At 47.4% G+C, this 23,039-nt stretch overlaps 2 long non-coding RNA genes across 2 annotated transcripts in view; one reads left to right on the top strand and one right to left on the bottom strand.

Moving 5' to 3' along the window:
- The first annotated feature begins 5,649 nt into the window (after positions 1 to 5,649).
- LOC132342797 (uncharacterized) lies at positions 5,650 to 6,684 on the top strand. Its single transcript, XR_009491290.1, has 3 exons — positions 5,650 to 5,750; positions 6,179 to 6,341; positions 6,416 to 6,684. It is a non-coding gene; the product is annotated as an uncharacterized lncRNA (long non-coding RNA).
- An 11,403-nt stretch (positions 6,685 to 18,087) lies between these two features.
- The window catches only part of LOC132342796 (uncharacterized), a 34,608-nt gene continuing 29,656 nt past the window's right edge, over positions 18,088 to 23,039 (bottom strand). The window contains exon 2 of the long non-coding RNA XR_009491289.1: positions 18,088 to 19,062. This is a non-coding gene — a long non-coding RNA (uncharacterized lncRNA). The remainder of the gene's footprint in view (positions 19,063 to 23,039) is intronic.

Below are 23,039 nucleotides of genomic sequence, written 5' to 3'. Positions count from 1 at the left end.
GAAGTTTCTAGGACTTCAAGCCCAGGAAGCAGCATCTCCAAAAACCCTGAGAGAACTGCTCTGAGAAGGCTAGTTGTGCAGCCAGGTTATAAGGAAGTTTTGCAACAAAAGGCAAGTAGTAGAAACAAAAGATTAATTAATTAAAGCTAACTAGTTCCAAAGAATAGCAAGAAGAGATAAGAAAGACTTCCTCAACGATCGATGCAAAGAAATAGAGGAAAACAACAGAATGGGAAAGACTAAAGATCTCTTCAAGAAAATTAGAGATACCAAGGGAACATTTCATGCAAAGATGGGCTCGATAAAGGACAAAAATGGTATGGACCTAACAGAAGCAGAAGATATTGAGAAGAGGTGGCAATAATACACAGAAGAACTGTACAAAAAAGATCTTCACGACCCAGATAATCATGATGGTGTGATCACTCACCTAGAGCCAGACATCCTGGAATGTGAAGTCAAGTGGGCCTTGGAAAGCATCACTAGGAACAAAGCTAGTGGAGGTGATGGAATTCCAGTTGAGCTATTTCAAATCCTGAAAGATGATGCTGTGAAAGTGCTACACTCAATATGCCAGCAAATTTGGAAAACTCAGCGGTGGCCACAGGACTGGAAAAGGTCAGTTTTCATTCCAATCCCAAAGAAAGGCAATGTCAAAGAATGCTCAAACTACCACACAATTGCACTCATCTCACATGCTAGTAAAGTAATGCTCAAAATTCTCCAAGCCAGGATTCAGCAATACGTGTACCGTGAACTTCCAGTTGTGCAAGCTGGTTTTAGAAAAGGCAGAGGAACCACAGATCAAATTGCCAACATTTGCTGGATCATGGAAAAAGCAAGAGAGTTCCAGAAAAACATCCATTTCTGCTTTATTGACTATGCCAAAGCCTTTGACTGTGTGGATCACAATAAACTGTGGAAAATTCTTCAAGAGATGGGAATACCAGACCACCTGACCTGCCTCTTGAGAAATCTGTATGCAGGTCAGGAAGCAACAGTTAGAACTGGACATGGAACAACAGACTGGTTCCAAATAGGAAAAGGAGTCCGTCAAGGCTGTATATTGTCACCCTGCTTATTTAACTTATATGCAGAGTACGTCATGAGAAACGCTGGATTGGAAGAAGCACAAGCTGGAATCAAGACTGCCGGGAGAAATATCAATAACCTCAGGTATGCAGATGACACCACCCTTATGGCAGAAAATGAAGAGGAACTAAAAAGCCTCTTGATGAAGGTGAAAGTGGAGAGTGAAAAAGTTGGCTTAATGCTCAACATTCAGAAAATGAAGATCATGGCATCCTGGTCCCATCACTTCGTGACAAATAGATGGGGAAACAGTGGAAACAGTGTCAGACTTTATTTTTTGGGGCTCCAAAATCACTGCAGATGGTGATTGCAGCCATGAAATTAGAAGACACTTACTCCTTGGAAGAAAAGTTATGACCAACCTAGATAGCATATTGAAAAGCAGAGACATTACTTTGCCAACAAAGGTCTGTCTAGTCAAGGCTATGGTTTTTCCTGTGGTCATGTGTGGATGTGAGAGTTGGACTGTGAAGAAGGCTGAGCGCCAAAGAATTGATGCTTTTGAACTGTGGTGTTGGAGAAGACTCTTGAGAGTCCCTTGGACTGCAAGGAGATCCAACCAGTCCATTCTGAAGGAGATGAGCCCTGGGATTTCTTTGGAAGGAATGATGCTGAAGCTGAAACTCCAGTACTTTGGCCACCTCATGCGAAGATTTGACTCATTGGAAAAGACCCTGATGTTGGGAGGGATTGGGGGCAGGAGGAGAAGGGGACAACAGAGGATGAGATGGCTAGATGGCATCACTGACGCGATGGACATGAGTCTGAGTGAACTCCGGGCGTTGGTGATGGACAGGGAGGCCTGGCGTGCTGCGATTCATGGGGTCGCAAAGAGTCAGACACGACTGAGCGACTGAACTGAACTGAGATATCTAATTAAAGTTAATTAAAGAAAACTAGATATCTCAAGGAATTTAACAATTTTCTACACATGGAAAGATGCAAATCTGGGCTTACTGAAATCATTCCTTTGCTATGCACCTCAGCTATCTGGGTCCAGTATCCTATGACTTCACATCCCGAATTTCCTCTGAGATCACCATAGGGAGTGGCTACAGCCTGGTGGCTGCTAGACGTCAGGTATTTGCTTCCTTCCTAAGTTCCTTTGGACCCACCAGCTCACTGTTGGTGGTGGCTGAAATTGCTGATGACTGTGACATCCTTTGTTTACTGATATGTCAGGAAATATTCCATTTCTCAGAGGCATCACATCTGCAGACCTTTGGCCATGGGACTGGGCATGAAGGGTGAGTGTACTCTCTCTGGGTCTTTCTAGGATATAACCACTGGCCAGATGTGCCTGATTTCTGGTCCCAGTCTGTCCTGGCTGCGATGAAATCTTGAATGGAATGCTTTCCCTGGGAGAATGGCATTGAAACATGCATAATATCATATATGAAATGAGTCGCCAGTCCAGGTTCGATGCATGATCTGGATGTTTGGGGCTGGTGCACTGGGATGACCCAGAGGGATGGTATAGGGAGGGAGGAGGGAGGAGGGTTCAGGATGGGGAACACATGTATACCTGTGGTGGATTCATTTTGATATATGGCAAAACCAATACAATATTGTAAAGTTAAAAAATAAATAAAAATTTATAACTCAGAAAGAAGAAAAGTGAAAGTAAAATAAATAAATAAATAAATTTACTTAGAAAAAAAAAAAGAAATGCTTTCCCTTTCTTTATCTCAGTTTCCCCATCTTTACTAATCAACATTGATTGAATTCACTGTTTTACTTGTAAATACAGTTTATTTGGGAACTTCCCAGTGGCTCAATCAGTAAAGAATCTTCCTGTGATGCAGGAGACATGGGTTGGATCAGGAAGATCCCCTAGCGAAGAAAATGGCAACCCACTCCAGTATTCTTGCCTGGGAAATCCCATGGACAAAGGAACCCAGAGGACTACAGTCCATGGGGTTGCAAGAGAGTCAGACACAACTTAGCAACTAAACCCCCATCAGTGGCTCAGAGGTATAGAATCTTCCTGAAATGCAGGACACCCGGGTTTGATCCCTGGATTGAGAAGATCCCCTGGAGAAGGAAATGGCAACCCATTCCATTCAGTATTCTTGCCTAGAGAATTCCATGGACAGAGAAGCCTGGCAGGCTACAGTTTATGGGGTCTCAAAAGAGTTGGACATGACTTAGGGGCTAAACAACACTTTATTTACAATATCTTTGAGTCCTAATACTCATTCCTTAAGGCAGGTACTCACTTTGTCCTTGTCCTCCATGTTGTTACAAATTTTACAACCTGAGGCATGGAGAGGTCAAAGGGCATCCCTATAGGGCACAAGACCAGTGGGTGGCAGAGCTACGGTTTGAGCAATCTAAGCACAGCCCCCATGTTCTGGCTTGCCGACTCAGGAGGCCAAAAGGGGAATTCTTCAGTCCAGCAGGAGCCCCAGGTCCTCTTTTCACAAAAGACTTGGGGGATGAGGAGAGAGAGCAAGCCTTGGAAAGCACTTGCCAGCTTCATACCATTCAGGGAGGCCCATGAGTAGACGAGGAAGGCTGGGGACCCTCCAAGCTGTGGAGTGAGAGCCCCCAGGGGCTTTCACAGACAACACAGGCTTGGGCCCGGAGCAATGGCCAGAGGCTGGTTCGTAGACATCTTCACCTCCCCCACCCCTCACCCCAAGATGGCTGTGGCCACCTTCCTCTCAAAATCTCAAAGCCCCAAAGTGAAACAGGAGGGAATGGGGCAGGGTACAATCTTTAAATACATCTAAGATGGTAGATGAGTTGACTTCCACTAGGCCTTAAGCCTCAGTATACTCTCACCGTGACACAACAGCAAGCTAAGTGATACACCCACAGACGACATGACAGTTCCAAGGCCAACCATCAAAACCCAAAAGTGGAAAGTGCCCCCATTCCTGGACATCTCTGTCTCTTCCTCAAAATAGTTGGAATAACCCTTCCACTCATTAGCCTATGAAATTACTCAGCCCATGAAAACTAAGCACACCATATTTAAGGGCCTTTCACCTTACAAGATGGCCCACACTCTGTCTGTGGAGTGTTTCTCTCTAAATAAATCCACTTCTTACCTATCACTTTGTCTCTCATTGAATTCTTTCTACAACAAGATATCAAGAACCTGAGCATCATTAGGTCCTGAAACCAGCTATGTGATCTCATTTGGAAGACTGAGGCTTTGGCTTAGGTTTTGGCGAGGTCCAAATCCTAATCTGAGGTGAACAGTTTCAACAGGGCCAGCCCCGCCAGTCACCTGAGCATTTCCCCCTAGTGCAGTGGTCTGGGGCTTCAGCTGAGGATGCAGCCTCCGCTCACTTGTCCTTCCCTGGGGCTCTTTTGCAGGCAGGGGGACCTACGGGCCCTGCTGCCGAGGAGGGGGTTGACAGCAAGAACTAGTGGCCCATCAGGGCTGTCCCCATCCCCCCAGACATGTCTCGAAGGGAGAGGCCCAGGAGGCCCTGGTCACTGGTGCAGATGGAAAGAGACTCCAGTCCCTGTCACATACACACTTCCTGGGGGAACCACGCTGAGGACTGTGGTTTCAAGAGAGAGAAACCTGAATCCAACAAGCTCCAGAAGAAGGGGGTTTGTTGGAAGCTACTGGGGCTTCTCACCACTCATGCGCCTCAGGGACAACTAGAATAAAAGACTCAAATACTACAGGGTGCGGCCCACCCGGCCCTGCCCTGTTGCTACATCTGTCTTCCCGACTTCCTCCACACGGGAGTGACCTCAGATGGCCTCGGCCAGCAGCGGCCTGAAGCAGGGTTTCGATTCCTGGCCAGAGGCTGAGTCCAGGCCACAGTGGTGAGAGCATCATATGCTGGTACTAGACCAGTGGTCAGTGATCAGGCCTTGGCTCTTTGGCTTTGAGGAAAAGAATTCCCACAAAGACAAAAAGGAGTGAAACAAAGTATTTATTAGGACAAAAAAGAGTACAGCACCTCTGGATAGACATACAGGCAGACTCAGAGAGAGCTGGGCCCTCATGGAGGTTTAAATCACTTTCTTTGGGGTTTCCTTTGGCCAATTATTTTGATTTGCCTGGTTCAGAGTCCATATTTGGAATATCTCGATCTTCCCATATGTGTAGGTGCATCTCTTAGCCAACATGGATTCTTCTGAAGAGGCCTATGGGTAGTCATCATCACTTGCCTTTTGACCATCAGGGAACATTCATTTCTCCACATGTGTAGTCAGGGAGGTCTTCTGACTTTGAGAAAGAGAAATATGTGGTCTCTTATCTTCTATCAGAGCAGGGCCCAGACTCCTCTCCCAATTTTCCTGCTATTCTCATCTTGAAGTATTAATCCATAGGGAACAAATCTCCAATTGCTCCTCTAGGGTGAGGAGGGGGCCCGTCAACCCCCAGCCACAGGAAATACAAGGCTGCCACAGCTCCAGCCATCACCAGAGGGGGACCACTCCCTTGCCTTACTTCCAGCCTGTCAAATCCAAGAAAGGGGCTTTGATTGGCCAAGCTCGTGTCAGTAGCCCATTCCTAGCCCAATCAGGTTGCCGAGAGGGCAGGACAACATGACATAGGCAAAGCCATTGGCTAGAGAAGGAAACTGGAGAAGGAGACTCACTGAGGGCCAGGAAGTCAATTCAGTTGTTTGTATCTGTTACACCTCTGTGAGATTTCATTTCCTCACCAGTGAATTGATGCTGATGTCAGTGACCACTTCATGGGTGGTTGTGGTTTAATGAGAAGATAGTGAAGTAAATAGTTTGGTGCCGAGAAGTAATCCACAAATATTGGCTTTATTATTGTTGATGTTAATAGGATTTGCTGTAGCTAAGTGAGGAATAAGGTTCCCACTGAGAAGGTTGTGGGTGGAGCAGGGCCTCAGCTGTCGGTCCTGCCTGAACCCCAGTATTCTTGACGTCACTCGCCCGTTAACACGCCCCAGGCAGCAGAGAGGAGGGCTCCCTCCCCAGCTGAACCCCACCCCACCCCCATCTCAGTTTCTTGGTCATCAAACGGACAATAATCCAGACTTGTTTTCCTTTGCTACAGTTGCGAGCAGCAAGCATGAAAGCCTGCGAAGGGGAAACTGCAACGTCTTACTAACAGTTTATTGTTGTTATTAATTATCAGCTCCAGAAAACTGCTGGGATTATGAGCGGGTATTTTCCCCACGTTTCCTCTAAAGGCCATTACAACGAGGGAAGCCAAGCAGACTTAATTTGCTAATGCCAACCACTAAATTATGCAAAACCAGATCTGCTAATGAATTTCTCCCCTCTGGCTGCCAGTGCTGGTTAGTTTGGGGTGCCTTGTTGGAGGGAGAGGCAGGGAAGGGGCCCAGTGCTCAGCTCCCTCTTCCACACCCAGGCAGCCTGCACACGCCCCCTGGATGAGGGCCTCTTAAGATGTGACTCCCTACCCGAGAGGCCTCGAGGGGGCTGAGGAGCTTCTTTGGTAATTCAAGATGGTTTTCGGTTTCTTCGGTTTGAAAAGAATCTCACAGCTTATTTCAGAGGAAGAAAAAGAACACCTTTGAATTAAATGTGAGCCCACAAATGACTTCTCTCTTTCTCTGCTTTATTTCTGACGACTATTTATAGATCTGAGTCCATCACTGCAAATGAAGGACCTTTTCATTCTCCCTCAGCCTCCACTGCTCCCATCCCAGCTTGTGAGGATGATGGTCATTGAGGGGCTCAGCTGAGGCTCCCCTCCTGACAAGGAGCTCCTCCAGGAGAGGGGTGGGGCTGCATGCCCAGGGCCAGGTGAGGCAGGCACAGGCCTCATATCCACCTGGTAAGTCATGGCAAGCTAAGGAAAAACTCTTGGCTTACTTAGGCCAAAGAAGGTAGTTTATCAGAAGGATGCAGGCAGCTCACAGATGAAGAGAAAGGCCTGAATGACCTTTCCCAGCCTTGGAAAGGGCAGGAGCGGGGCAGCCTGGGGACCCAGGTGACAGGAACTATATTTTCAAGGCGCAGTTCTTCCCCAAGGAAATCCAACCAGTCCATCCTAAAGGAAATCAGTCCTGAATATTCATTGGAAGGACTGATGCTGAAGCTGAAACTCAAATACTTTGGCTTCCTCATGCGAAGAACTGACTCACTGGAAAAGACCCTGATGCTGGGAAAGATTGAAGGCAGGAGGAGAAGGGGACGACAGAGGATGAGATGGTTGGATAGCATCACCGACTCAATGGACATGTGTTTGAGTAAATTCTGGGAGTTGGTGATGGACAGGGAGGCCTAGCATGCTGCAGTCCATGGGGTCGCAAAGAGTCAGACACGACTGAGCGACTGAACTAAACTGAACTGAGATACTCCCCAGTTGTTCTTAACTGAAGTGGTTCAAATCCCTCAGTGCCAACCCCATGTGTGACCTTGGCTGGGTTTCTGACTCTGTCTGGGGCTAATTTATTCTGTGAAATGGGGCTCACAGAGCCTTTCTCCCCACCTCTCACAGTTGCTGTGTGTATAACCCAGATGCCAGCTGCAGTTAGACACTGTTCTTTGAAATTTAAATTAAATTGGCTAGGACTTCAATCCCTTGTGAACAGGAAATCCAATATTTTCCCCCAAGATTTCTGTGACTCCCTGGGGACGGCTGCACTCAGGGCCACCCTCTGCCCCTGCTGGCCTCTCCTGCTCATTTGTATCTCACTCCCGTGGCTGTTTTGGCGTCTGCTCAGTGCTGATCCCCACGTGCAACTCAGCACCTCCCTAAAGGCTCCCAGGAGACATTTACGCGTGAAATTTACTGAAAATGGGGGCCGGGGAAGAGGAGGTTTACTCGGTCAATCACAAACAACCACATATAGCATATTAGACTGTTTTCAAAGACACAGAGAGGCAACGTAGCCTAGTGGTTAATAGCTCAGGCACTGGGAGGGGGCCCGTGGAGGCTCAGATCCCAGCATTGCCACTTACTGGGCATGTGGCCTAGAACAAATGACCTCATATCACTTCCCTACAGAGTGAGGATTAGAAACTTCATGATGTGTGTGTGTGTGTGTGCATGCACGTGCACCACTTATGACACGCCCAGGACACAGTAAGTCGTATAAGGGTTATGGACTCTTGTGAAGAATCAGCCTCCTGCCCTCTTGCCTGGCACTGCCCACCCCACCTCCTTTCCTCTCCTCTGTCCCAGTCCCACCTGAAGTCTCCCTGCATTTCTTATGTAGAGCAGTAGGATGCCTCTTTGCTTCACTGTCACCTTCTAAACCAGGATATCACCTTCCACCTCTGAACTGTTTTATCAAGGGCTTTCCTAAAGTTGGTCTCCTCCTTTAGCAGTGCCATTCGTCAAAATAATTGTTTCATATTCAATGCATGAAGAGTGTATAAATGTGAAAACGCTTTGAAAACCCCAAAGTACAGCCCACAGATGAAGCGTCATTTACCTGTTTCTACAAGTACCCATTTTGTGGACAAAGCTTCCTCGGAGGTACCTAAGTTTCTCTTGGCTCATGTTACTGACATCCATCTCTTCCCATTGTTGGTCATGAGTAAGATGGTAAGGATTTTTCTGAAAGAATCCTTTTCGGGCTCAAAATGAACTCAGTCCCCTGAAACTAAACAAATCTATCTCTAACCACCCCTTCCCAATTTTTAAACTTCTTACTGGAAAATAATTTACATAGGGAAAGTCATGTCGTCAACTTTCACACCTGCACCACCAGCTCTGCGCTCAAGACACGGACAATGACCCACTCCCAGAAGCATCCCTGTGTTTCCTTCCATCTGACCCCAAAGGGAGCCCGCCAGCCATCCTGACTGCTACCAGCTCCCTCAGCTCTGCCTGCTTCTGACCTTTACATGCACGGAGTCTTACCTTGTACATGATACTGCGTCTGGCTCCTTCCCCACATGGCTGTGAGATTCACGAATATTCCTGCAGGTCCCCGTTGCTGCACAGAACTCTCTCCTGCGCAGTGTCTACTGCTGATGAACACTGGGGTAGTTCCCACTGCTTTGGACATTCTAGTTGTTTTTCAGCACACATATGGATGTATTTCTGTTGGGTATATACCTAGAAGTAAAACTGTTGACTCACTGGTACCCTTGTGTTCATTTTAAATAAAAGTTGCCAAGTATTTTTCTTCCCACCTTCTTTTCTGAGCATCTGCTCTCAGACCACACTCTGTGGGTCATACCCTAAACAGCAGTGCTGGGATTGGAGTCTATGCTCAGAGGCTGACCTCCTAACCAATAGGCCACACTGCCCTCCCATGTTTCTGAGAACAAAGACTGTAGTATACAACAGAAAGTTGTGTGTAGATTGCAATGTAAACCTCCACGTGCAGTGGGCATGTCTGTTCTTCACTCCAAAAGGAAACACTACCACTCTCTTCTAAGGTTGTTTGCTATTCAAACATCCTGGAAATGACCATCTGGAACGTGCAGTGGGCATGTCTGCTCTTCACTCCAAAAGGAAACACAACGTGCAGTGGGCATATCTGCTCTTCACTCCAAAAGGAAACACTACCACTCTCTTCTAAGGTTGTTTGCTATTCAAACATCCTGGAAATGACCATCTGGAAAGAACGCAATCAGTGCCTGTGCTCACGAAATGTGCAAAGTACGAGAGACCCTAGAGGATTATCTCTAACACCCGGCTCCTCGGCCTGGAGGCTGGGCTCTGGCCACCTGCAGCATCTGCTGCCTCCGTCCCCAGCAGAGGTGCTCGGGGTGTAACACAGCCGGAATGCCTGGGAGCTAGCCTGGAGGGGTTGCAGTGCCATGTGGAAGACACCAGCTGCTGCCACACTTGGGGGCAGGGGGCACACCAAGGCCTCAGCCCAGGCCCTGCAGGGCTCTCCCCATCTCTCCTCTGCCCTTTGCCTCCCCCTCCTTCATCTCTGCTCCCCTGACCCTCTCTTTCTCCCTGTACTTTACCCTCTCTTCATTGCTGCTTCTCCTTCCCTCCTTCTTGCCTTTCATGTATCTCTCTTACTTTCCTTCTCGTGCTTTCTCTCTGGATGATTTTATCTCAGGGACTGTGAGACTTTAAAGGACAAACTTTAAAAAACAAATTAAACAAACATGAACCACAAATGTGAGGAAGCAAGCGAGACTCACCCACAATCCCCCCCCCAGAGATAACCACCGTGAACACCAACTCCAGAGTTTTATACACACACATGTCCGCACCTATCAACACACTTCCTACCAAATTGGGATCCTAAGTAGACAGAGCTCACACTTCCTGGCTACTCCAGAGAAGAGGAGGCTTGTGGAAGGAGCTAAAGGAAGGCTTTCTTCCCCTTGAGAAAAAGAATGAGAAGGAATCCAGGACCACTGCAGACTGCCCAGAGCGTTGAACTTCCAGGGCCCAGACAATCCTAAGCCCCTTCTCCCAGCCCATTCCTGTCAGCAGGGTGAGGCCAGGGGCAAAGTCAGAGAGAGGCCTTGGCAGTGGGGGGTCCCAGGACTGGCCTGGGGCAGAGAACCACATGTGAGCCCTCAACCCAGAGCAGAGGCCAGATCAGAGGCGTGTGTTGGGGGCAGGAAGGTAACAGGTCTGGTATGTGTGTGTGCACATGCTCACACAGCAGCCACTGGGGTCCCTGCCACGGCCGCACAATTCTCTTTTCTTTGACTCAACTCTGGACTGATTCCCACCCTTTGATGTGTCTCACCTTCGACCCTATTGCAGGCTGGGCTGGAAGGGCAGCCTGACTAGACAGACCGGGGAGACCTCCAGGCTTGGCCTGGGGCCTTTGGATTGTCTCTACATTTTCCCTGTTACAAACGTTCCCTTTCCAACGTTCCTGAAGGATAAGGATTGTTACAAGAAACTCAGACAGCAGCCAGTGTCACAGAATGTTGGACGTTCTCCCTACCCTCCCCTTCTTCAATTCCACTCCCCGTGAAGGTGACCACCAGAGACAGCGGTTAATACCCTCTCAGAGTTATCCCTCACAGAAACCAAAATATGAGCCCACGGGACATTTTGTTCCTAGCGCACTGGCCTGCAGAGTTCCACAACTTCCCTTTCACTCACTCATCAAGGCTTCGGAGGCATTTTGCCAGGTCAGCACACACAGAGCTGCTTCGCAGTCGAGAGGGCTGCTCAGAGAGAGAAGCCCGTCAAGACCTGGCAGGTAAGAACTATCAGTCTTTCCACACCTGCGTGTCCTGGGCACTGTTCACAGCCTGAGCAAGACGCAGACAGCCCCATGCTCACAGTCCCCACCTTCCAGCTGTGCGGCCCTGGAGAGGTCACTTGACCCGAGGGCCTGCCCGTGGTGCTGTGGGGATTAAGTGATCCTCTGTGTGGGAGGCTTGGCAGAACCAAAGCGTGCACGACTGTGGGAACCACGACAGTTACCCCAGAAACAGACAAGCGAGGGGAGGAGTGGCTGGAGGCATGCAGCCTCTTCACTCCGCTTGTTTCGTTTTCCACAGTGTTCTCATTTATTCCACAAACAAGATCACTTTCCTCCTGATGCACTTATCAGATCACTACGTTTGGAGTGTTAGTCTGAAAAAGGCTGTTAGTCTGACCACTCTCTGTGGTCACCTCGGGCAGCACTTGGGGTCCCTGAGCCTTGCCTCCTGTCTCTAAAATGGAGAAATGGAGAAATCAATCCCATCCCTCAGCTGCCTAGATGACAGGAGAAACTTCCTATAGAAGTGCTCTGTAAACTGAGGTCTTGTGGACCTAGGGGGGAATTGTGTGGGGTACAGGCTGTGCCCCATTAGAAGGTTCCCTCTTGTGAGGATAGAAACATGGACTCAGTAAATGCTAGCTGCATAACGAAGAAACCTGCTCACCTGAAATAAGAAAATTAAAGCCCTGGGTCCCTAGAATATTTAGCAAACGGACAGGAGGGAAGAGGAAATGCTGATCACACCTAGAGTGTGTCTCCTGCCTTCTCTCCTCTCCCTTCACTCTTTCCTCCTTCCCTCCCTCCTTTCCTCCTTTTATTCAACACAGTGTCCTGACTTTTTTAGGGGAAGAAGAGATTAACAAGGACACTAGCCGACAGCTCCTCATTATCACACACATTTTGTGGTTTACAAAGCACTGTCACATGGTCACATGCTTTCTCTTTTGACCACTGAAATTCAAATTTAACTAGGCCATCCAGTGTTTTGTCTGACAACCCAATACCCAGCCTCTAGGAGACCTCCCCTCAGCTCCCACAGGCCCGACCCAGGGCTTCCCAGTGAGATAAACTCCCCTTCCTGGTTCATCTGGAGTTCATTGACCCTGAATATTCATTGGAAGGACTGATGCAGAAGCTAAAACTCCAATACTTTGGCCACCTAATGCGAAGAACAGACTCATTGGAAAAGACTCTGATGCTGGGAAAGATTGAAGGCAGGAGGAGAAGGGGACGACTGAGGATGAGATGGTTGGATGGCCTCACTGACTCGATGGACATGAGCTTGCGCAAGCTCTGGGAGTTGGTGATGAACAGGGAAGCCTGATGTGCTGGAGTCCATGGGGTCGCAAAGAGTCGGACACGATTGAGCAACTGAACTGACATTGACCCAGGCTTCAGAAATGGCCCAAGCATCCCCCACCTGCCCAATGGCTGTGAAGAAAGCCCTGTGCCAGACTCTTCGGGGTGAGATGACCTGGCAGGGTCTGCCCTGGAGAACCTCAGTAGGAGAGGAAGGATGCATCTATGAGCAACACTGTTAACAGGCGGCAAGTGCCAAGTACATCCATGATGTGGAAACTGAGGTCTGAAAAAGAAGTTACACAGTCTAAGTGTGAAAGCCATGCTATGATTCCTACACCACTTTCACTATGCCTCTCTCTTTCTGAAACGTTCCCCTTCCCTCCTGTGCCCTCCTACCCCTTCTCCTTCCCAGGCTTCCCTCTAGACCACCATCGGCACCCCGAATGCTTGGTTCTCAGTGCTTCCCTTCCTGGAGGGCCATTCGTTCTCTTTGAACCCGTGTTTCATCAAGTGTCTTTCGTGTGTCAAGCCCTGGGCTGGACCGCTGAGATCACCACGTGGGTCCTGACGCAGCGAGAACAGCGGCCTGTCCTCTCTCCTTTACCCTTCTTCCCTCCCGCCTTGCCTTTCCTTCTTCTTTCCTTCCTCCCTCCTTTCTTCTCTCTTTCCTTTCTCCATCCCTCCCTCCAACCCTCCATCCAGTCCCGTACTCCCTGCCCACCGCCTAAGTGCACCTCTGAGCCCCTTGCTCTCATGGGGCTTTCAGGAAGACCCCTCGCTGCCACAGAGGAGGGGATGTACCCTCGGTTTTCTCTCCTCGTTTAGTTTCAGAGCAAAGAAAGAGAATCTCTAACCTGAATAAAACGAAGGGCGTTTTCCCCCTGGTGGCGGAGAATCATTTCACAAGCCAGCGCGCCCTCTGGTGGCCAGAGTCGGGGCCCGGCCGTGGTTGCGTTACCCCGACGAGCTCCCGAGGCTGGGCTTCCCGCGGCATCGCTCCGCCCTCGCTCCGCGCCCCCGCTCTCCTGGTCCCTAGGTGCCACCCTCCCGCGGGGTGTCCCCCTCCGAGACCACCTCCTCCTGGAGCCTTCCGCCCCAGCCCACCTCAATTCGGGAGTCAAAGGCGGCACTTGTACTTGGAGCTTCCCACGTTGTAACAGTGTTGCGCTCCCACGGAACTGGAACCGGGGGTTCACCCAGGCAGACCCTGCCAGGTCGTCTCACCCGCCAGAGAGTCTGGCACGGGGCTCTGTTCACAGCGGCTGGGCTAGGGGTCGGGGGTGGGGGATGCTCGGGCCATTTCTGAAGCCCAGATCAATGAATTACAGATAAACCAGGTACCAGGCGTCACTGGGAGGACGTGGGCCAGGGCTTGCTGGAGCTGAGGGAAGTCTCTCAGAGGCTGGGTATTAGGTTGTCAGATAAAACACAGGACATCCCAGTTAAATTTTAATTTCAGGTAAATGAAAAAAACATTTTTCCCCCTTTGGTTTGTTTAAGTTCCAAATACTGTAGGGTGCACACATACTCAAGCTAAAAAATGTTTTTGTTGTTCGTTTGAAATTTGAATTTAAGTGATGTCCTGTAATTTATTTGCTAAAGCTGGCGACCCTACTGAGTGTAATGGCCATATGGAGCCCATCTGGACAAGGTGGGGGCGAACTAGAGGGAGGCTGGGCAGACAGGTCCCCAAAGGAGCCTGGGGCAGGTCAGGTGTGGGGTGGGGGGAGGGGGGGCAGTGGTCTGAGTCTAAATCCTGCTTTGGACCACACAGAACAGTAATGCAAACTTCACATTTTTACATGGAATTTACATCCACATCATGGTGGTGAGGTGTGGGTGAAAACAAGGAGAGCCTTGTCTGTTCTCAAGGTTCTGCTCAAATGCTGACCTTTGCAATCCCCCCTGCTTCCCTGGGACTGTAATCACACACCCATTAGCAACATTGTTACCAGCCAAATACAGATAGACTTTACCCATGTGGGACTTGAGGACTGAAAAAAGTTATACAATGTAAAAGCATCAGTTCAGTTCAGTTCAGTCCCTCAGTCGTGTCCGACTCTTTGTGACCCCGTGAATCGCAGCTCGCCAGGCCTCCCTGTCCAGCCCTACCATTCCTCCACTACTTTCACCATTCCTCTCTCTTCCTGAAGTTTCCCCTCGTTCCTGTCCCCTCCCACCAGTGGCCCTCCCTTCAACATCTTCAAACTTGTGTCTGCTGGGCACACCAGCACATACCACAACCAAAATCACCTAGAGCGTATCATCAATAATTGGTGTGAAACGAATGGATGTCAAGAGGAAAAGTTGTAGCATGGGAGGGCTACCTCCAGGCCTACCTTGTAAGGCAGGTAATTGGTGTCAAGTCCCTAGAATGATACCTGGCAACCCAGTCGGTGCTCTGTAAACCTCAGCGCCTTCTTCCGTCACAGCTGTTAAAACACTGATTCCTTAGGGGCGTAGCCACTGATTTTTCTCCTGGAATAATATTGCATTCCACTGTTTTCCCACCTTTGATGGCACCCTTTCACAAGACATTCTGGGGAGATTTCCTTTGCTTTCTGAACAAGGTGAGTCTTGAGAACACAGTGTGATCTCACATTCCCTCAGAGAAACAATCTCCTGGCCTCATTTCCCGGTGACCATGGCTGTGCATCTATGTTTCTAGCAGTATTAGAGCTCGTTTATAATGATTTACAGTAATTACATTGGACAGGAGTTTGATGGCCATTAGGCCTCTTTATTTGGCTGAAAAACATTTGAAGCGTGAAGCTGTGTGAGAGAATCAGCGCCAGCACCATCACGAAACATCCTTGTATTTGGAACCAATTTAGAGTGTCATTTTTGATATCGCAAATTATCCATCTTCGGATTCCAAGTCCTTGGTACCTGTGCTCTCCTGCTCTGGTATCGGGAGGACAGCCAGCGGCTGCAGGCCTGCCCCGGGAGTGAGCAGACAGGCCAGCACCAGCCCTGGGAGCTGAGTTCCCAGGGGACGCTGGGTCACCTAACACTCGGCATTTTCACCAGCATCATTCCACCTCCCGTGAGCAGCAAGGCCCTAGGATAGCTGGAAATGCCATCTGAAGTCCTACTTCAGTGTCCGCTCCTCTTCCCTCCACTCACAGAGTGAAAGGGTAGCCAGGACTGCCACCGGCTGGTACACGTCGATGCCGGCTATTTGGGGCTGGCATTCATGCCAGACCTGATGCTCAGTATTTGAATATCACTCAAGCAGAATGGCCATGGAACTGGCTGTGAAGAATCTCTCAAGCTGTGACTATACCATGCCAAAAATGCTGGTTTGAAAAGTGAAAAATTAATAACAGGCCAGATGTTTAATATTCCACAATGACAAATAGAATGTATTTCATCTAGATGTTTCTGTGTAAATATACTCTGGCTTTTTTTCAGATCACTGCAACCTGCCCACACCAACACCTAAGAGATAGTTTCATATGTGTACATTCTTATAAACACAGGAAAAAAGTGGATTCTGCCCAGGAAGAATTGAAGTAAGGCCATGAAAGTGCAAGATTGACCCACGGCCACTGCCATTATCGTGACTGCCCCTGGAAGGGCGCAAGGGCCCCTCCACTCTCTCCAGGGCCCCATGGGAAAATGTCTCTTTCTAAAAGCAAGAACAGCAAGTGCCATATGGTTTGTTTTACCATCATTTTAATGGGAAAGAACAATAAGGGAGCGATTACTGGGCTGAGGAGCTAGCTGCCTGGGCCTGGCAGGTCCGATTCATTTATCCTCCTTTTTTTTTGGAAAACTCAGACTGACTTTAATGATGAGAAATAAAGTGGCTTCCAGCAGCCTCTCTCCACACTAATGGAGCCTGGGCACCCTTTCTTTAAATAGACATTGAAATATGCAAGCGTATCTATGTCATATGAACACCCCTGGACCGAGTTTTGGACACTTTAACTGCTCTTGGTAATTGGATTCTGTACAACTTCAGCCATTTTCCTGTCTCCATTTGCTGGGTGAAATTCATTGTTTTAATATTCACAGTAAACTTAAGGTTTCATTTCACAGAGAAAACCTGTGAAACAGAAACTGGAGATAAGGATGGGAAAACTACTTTAGTGTTTGCATGGGTGACTTTAGCATTTCCCTCTCTTTCTGCCTCTGCCTGGGCTGGGGGAGTGCTTATGGGGCCAGCAGACATTGATGGTTTCAGGTCATCTGCTCCCTGTTTCTTCCAAGGCTGAGACGGGAAGCCATTTACCTGAGCCTGGGGAGGGTGATGGCTTCAGCCTCCCTCCAGAGAGATGGCACAAACCTGCAGGCAGGTGTCTACCTGAGTGCCCTGGTCCGGAAGCCAGGGTCCAAGGAGCAGGGACCAAGGGTTTAGTTAACTGCGCACCCTCAGTGCTGACCACTGTCCTCACCCCAGCTGTGGACAGTGGATGCCTGGTTTCCTAGAGCCCGCTACTCTCTCTCCCTGGTACTTCCATCTCCACCCACAGCCAGACATTTCCTCTGAGCCTAAGAGCCAAAATTCCTACTGCCTTCTTGACATCTCCACGTGGATGAGTCAAGCTCAACACGTGCAAACCAAACTCCAGTGCTTCCCCCACCTACTCCCATTCCAGTGCTCCCTGTCCCAGGGAACTGAAAGTCCCAGAAACCTGAAAGTTCACCTGTGTACTTTTGAAATTATCCTTGTCCAACCTGTGTCCCTAAGAACAGATCATGTTGTAATGACGCTGGCATACTTCCAACCTCCAGGATCTACATGAAGAAACCAGGGGAATCCATTCTTCTAGGCAGGGCAGGCTGGAAATGCCAGGAAGGTAGAACACTCCAGGAGCAGCCTTTGGCCACTGACTGATGGCGCTCTGATTCTTCTGAGCTGTGTGTTTTATCTCATTTCACCAAGCTTCCTGCAGGATTAAGCTCCAGTTGCCCAAAGGCAGGATGGGCTTCACCGACTTGCAATGTGCATGGGACTCCATTGTTTAAAGGGCCCTGCGCTTGACTAAACACTCTGCTGCTTTCATTCTGAATTTCTCAATAATTTATGATTACAAGGCCTCACATTTTCATTTGTACCAGCCCTGCAAATTGCACAACTGGTCCTGCTAAAAAGGTAGCTGGCTTGAGAAGACACTGGCTGCATTCCCTCCTTCCTTCCATGTCTCTCTTCCCTATTCACCTGTTTGTATTTCCTGAGCCCAAATAAACTACTTGACATGAAGTCCTTGTCTCAGGGTCTGCTTCTGGGGGGAAGCTGACACTGACGTATTCATTTCTCCAGAATCTGTCCACTGCCCTTGGTTTATCCTCACCTCACCATGACACTGTCCCTCCTGGACTACTGCAGTGGCCTCCCAACTGGTCTCTCCATGTCCACTTCATTCCCTCCAACTCCTTCTCCACAGTAGCCAGAGGGCTGGTTGGTGGGTGGGTTTGAATATAAAGTTAATCATATCACTTTCCTGCTTGAAACATTTTAAGGGTTAATTGCTGAAGCTGGGTGATGGTATTAGGTACCATAAAAGTAATTATGGTGCCAAACCATAAAAGTAATGAAGGTTTCATACCCTGAATTTAAATCATTATAACTAGGCTCAACACATTTAATTAATCAAAATAGGAACCATTACAACCATCACATTTTTGCCAATGAGAGATAAGTTTATTTCTGTAGCATAAAAATCTGTTTCAGGATTTGATGAACTCTTAGAAAGCATTTTCTGCCTCATGCTGGTTGTGGAAGCATTTTCCCTGCAAAAAGTTGTCGAGACGCTTGAAGAAGTGGTAGTCAGTTGGTGAGAGGTCAGGTGACTATGGCAGATGAGGCAAAACTTCATAGCCCAATTCATTCAACTTTCAAAGCGTTGGTTGTGCATCGTGCGGTCGGGTGTGGTCTTGGAGAAGAACTGGGCACTTTCTGTTGACCAATACCAGCTGCCGTTGTTACATTTATCAGTGCATCGATTTGCTGAGCATACGTCTCAGATGTAATGGTTTCTCTGGGATTCAGAAAGCTGTAGAGGATCAGACAGGTAGCAGACCACCAAACCATGACCTTTTTTCTGGTACAAGTTGGGCTTTGAGATGTGGTTTGGAGCTTCTTTTGGTCCAACCACTGAGCTGGTCATCAACAGCTGTCATATAAAATCTACTTTTCATCGTGTGGAATGGTTTATTGTTGTTGCATAGAATATGAGAAGACGACTCTGGAAAAGGACTTTTTTTTTAAATTTGTGGTCAGCTCATGAGGCTCCCACTTATTGAGCTTTTTCGCCTTTCCAATTAGCTTCAAATCCCAAACAACCATAGAATGGTCGACGTTGAGTTCTCGGGCAACTTCTCATGTAGTTGTAAGAGGATCAGCTTTGATAATGGCTCTCAATTGGTCACTGTCAACTTCCAATGACCAGCCACTATGCTCCTCACCTCCCAGACTCTCATCTCCTTTGCAAAACTTCTCAAGCCACTGCTGCACTGTACATTCATTAGCAGTTCCTGGGCCAAATGTGTTGTTGATGTTGCAAGTTGTCTCTGCTGCTTTGCAATCCATTTTGAACTCAAATAAGAAAACCATTCCGATTTCCTTTTTGTCTAATATAATTTTCATAGTCTAAAATATATAAACAGCAAGTCATATTTCATTAGTAAAAAAACATAAAGCAAGAAATGTACATCAAAATGATGAATAACATAACCACATATCTTTAAGAATGTATTCTAATATCAAATGGCAAAGTTCAAAAACAACAATTACTTTTGCACCAACCTTAATATATAGGAATCTGTGATCTTTTTATTTCTACTTCTGCATATATTTTTAAAACTCTATAATAAAAGTTAAATGAAAAATAAAGTCTCAATCACTTCTCAATGCTATTATGAGAATAGACAAAATCACAGTGCCCTATGAGGCCTGATGGGCTGACGGCCCTTGTTTTTTTGCAGTCTGTACAGTAGCTGTCCTGGCCTTTCCCCTTACATGTACTGTGTTCTTTTTGGCCTCAGGGCCTCTGCCAGGAATGCCTTCTCTCATAATCTGTACTCCCAACAGTTACCCGGCCCCTCTATTTCTCAGATTTTCCTCATATGTAAAATAAGAATGATACTAGCTTTTACAGCACAGGATTTTCTCATAGGAGTATTATTAGGATAAAAGTGCCTGGAACAAAGAAAACACTCAAAAAACAAAACAAAACAAAAAACCACCAGCTAGTAATATTGTAAAAATGATGCTGCTTCCTCTGGGATTTGAGTAACACTGACGATCCAGGAAGCCTGGTCATGTTTATTCTGAGTTCCCTCAGTGTCTGCACCTCAAGAAGATCGTAGGCCTGCCAGCTGTTGTCTGCCTCCCACTCATTATGGTGAGAATCAAGTTAACTTTAGAGATATCGAGGGCCTACATGCATGAGGCATGATTATAGCATGCTTGAGGGACCCAAGAGGAGTTATATCACTCAGTGAATCAGAAGCCCCAAGGTTCTGCCAGCCTGCTTAACTGGTTCCTTCTAGCTGCTGTTGGCCTTTGATTGGGCAGCCACACTTCCAATCAAGTTCAACCTGAGATTATCAGAATTAACCAGATGTCAAACACTTCCTGTCTGATTCAGCCAGCTTCTTGACCTTCTACGTGGCTCTCTGATTATGAGATTGAAGTGAAGTGAAGCGAAAGTCACACAGTCGTGTCTGACTCTTTGTGATCCCATGGACTGTATAGTCTGTGGAATTCTCCAGGCAAGAATACTGGAGTGGGTAGCCTTTCCCTTCTCCAGGGGATCTTCCCAACCCAGGGACTGAACCCAGGTCTCCTGCATTGTGGGCAGATTCTTTACCAGCTGAGCCACAAGAGAAGCCCAAGAATATTGGAGTGGGTAGCCTATCCCTTCTCCAGAAGATCTTCCCAACCCAGGCATCGAACCGGTGTCTCCTGCATTGCAGGCAGATTCTTTACCAACTGAGCTATGAGGGAAGCCCTGAATGAGATTGATACCCTTATTAAAAAGACCCCAGAGAACTCCCTTGTCTGTTTGGCCATGTGCAGTTACAGGACAGCTGTCTATGAACCAAAGAAGCAAATCCTCACCAGACACCAAATTTACTTTAATCTTGATCTTCTCAGCCTTCAAAAAGGTGTGAAATAAATGTTTATTGTCTAAGCCAGCTAGTGTATTGTTATAGCAGCCTAAATGGACTGACACAAGTACCAAGTGCCTAATAATGTCTAGTTTCTGTGCAAACCTTTTGAGATCATCCCAAAGTTACTATTCTTAGGGGTTCTAAGGTTCAGAAGAGTCTGGAAACCTGCTCCAGGTCCCACCAGCAAGATTCAAAACCAGATCTATCTGGCCCTAAGCCTAAATTCTTTCTCCAGGGTTCAGCAATTCTCAAACTCAATATTCCTAGGCTCCCTACACCCACTGCTAATTCAGTAAATTAGGAATTTGTATAAATTCCCAGGCCTGGGTATTTGTATTTTTAAAGTCCCCTGTGTGACTCTGAAGATCATCTAAGTTTGAGGACCATTTGTGGGGGCCACTGTATTCCCCCAAATCCAAACAAAATGGCCCCATGAGGCTGTTCATGAGCTGGGCCCAAGTTCACCATTCACCGTAAACAATTAGTTAGCCACTGTATTTTACATCATGCCTGTCTTATTTCAAATCAAGTCTTTAGACATCTAAACAGAAAAAGTCCTTTATTTATTGACCAAATCCCTGTCGTAAGACAGCATTTGTTCTGTGACTACATGCACTGCAGACCCCTCTGGTGCTGTGCCCTCTCTCATACTGTAGCTGCCGAGAAACAGAAATTGAGCATCTTTCATCTTATCTGTACAGAAAGACACATAATACATGCCTCAGCCCAGCACACGTGGCTTGATAGGAAGAGATGTCTGCCTTGTCATCCTCCAAGATTAGTTCCTGGAGTTCTAGAGGCTCCTTTCTGGCATGGAAGTTAGAGCAAGAGCAGCTTTAAAGATACAGTTTTATGCCCTCAAAGGCATTAATAGACTGGAATCATGTAGGAGCTTTCTAGAACAGAACCATGTCTGCAGTCAGAGCTGCGAGTATGAACCAATTCAGGAGAGAAGTTGCTGCTTATGAATAGGGACTTGCTGAGTTTATAAATGGATTTTTTAAATGAACTTCTTGTCCCACCTCTGATTTCAGGACTGGAGCATGCTAGATTATGCTTCTAATGCCTTTCCCAATTCAAAAATTATGTTTACAATAAGAACCACTTTTAATAAGTCAAGGAATTTATCTAAAGAATGACTTATTTCATGCAGACTGCATTCCTCTCTATTCAAACACTATAACCCTCTTGTTCCACTACCTTCTACAGAAAGCCTCAAGGAGCAATCACTAACTTAATAGCTAAAATAAATGTTTAAATTCTCTGTATTAAAAATAATAATGTTGCTAAACTTAAACTTTAAAAAAAATTATTGGCTCTCCTGATAAGTCTCTTTCCTTCAGAGTTGGCCAGAAAATATATTTAAAATGCCCCCACAGAGTTAAAAAAAACTCACTAGGAAAGGCAGACACATGATTCTGACAGTATAAATGATGATAAAACTTTTTAATGAAGAGCAAAACTCAGTCAATTATCTCCTGTCTGTTCTATGCCAGGAAATGTGTTTGATCTTTTCCCGGTGATTTGTGTTGCTTCTTACTAAACTAATTTGGTTTGCCTGATCAAGACTGTGTGTTTACCACCTTCGTCAGTGGAAGTTATCTTAGTTCCTACATGTATGGGGATGTCCCTGGTGGCTCAGTGGTAAAGAACCTGCCTGCCAATACAGGAGATACAGGTTCAATCTCTGGGTCAGTAAGACCCCCTGGAAAAAGAAATGGTACTGGGAATACTCCAGTATTCTTGCTTGGGAAATCTCAAGGAGCATGGTGAGCTACAGTCCACGGGGTCACAAAAGAGTCAGACATGACTTAGCAACTAAACAAGTACAACTCCATGTATGGTGGAGACGAATAATGTATGGAGTGTGGTTGGCCTTGCTTGTCTGGACATCATATCACTTGGACTTGGGGACCAGCGACACGCTAAGTACTAGCCCCAGGTTTTAGCCACTGTGACCTTTTCGCTAGGGTCACTAGACTGCCACTATATGGACATAAACCAAAGGCACATTGAGGAAGGGACTTGACTGAGCTAGGGATGGGGAGACGTGGAGGCGTTTCACCGAGAGGGGACTTTGCAGCCACACCTTGAAGGATGACTAGACCAACTGGCTGATCACGTCTCAGAGACTGAATCGCCAGCCAACTGTGGCACAGCCAGTGCAACCATTTCATTCTGCAGAGCCAGTGCAGTTGAATTCTCTCTCCTTGCAAAAGTCCTCTCCTCTGAAGGAAAATGTTACTGGCAAGAGACTTCTGCTGGCACACATCCTCAACTTTCTAATTCTCAGTCTCCATGATTTCCTTTGCTCACCCAGTGGACTGGCTCAGGCAGCACATCCGTGGCTGTGGTGACAGGGAGCACTTCCCTCCCGTTCTCCTTGTGATTGTCCATTAGCACAATCAGCCCCCAGGGAGGGCAGGACCCTGCGGGCAGCTCTCTTGTCAG

Source organism: Bos taurus, chromosome 18 (genome assembly GCF_002263795.3).
Source record: "Bos taurus isolate L1 Dominette 01449 registration number 42190680 breed Hereford chromosome 18, ARS-UCD2.0, whole genome shotgun sequence".
Lineage (NCBI taxonomy): Eukaryota > Metazoa > Chordata > Mammalia > Artiodactyla > Bovidae > Bos > Bos taurus.
Note: the sequence above shows the minus strand (reverse complement) of the source record. Positions and strands in the feature narration are given on the sequence as shown.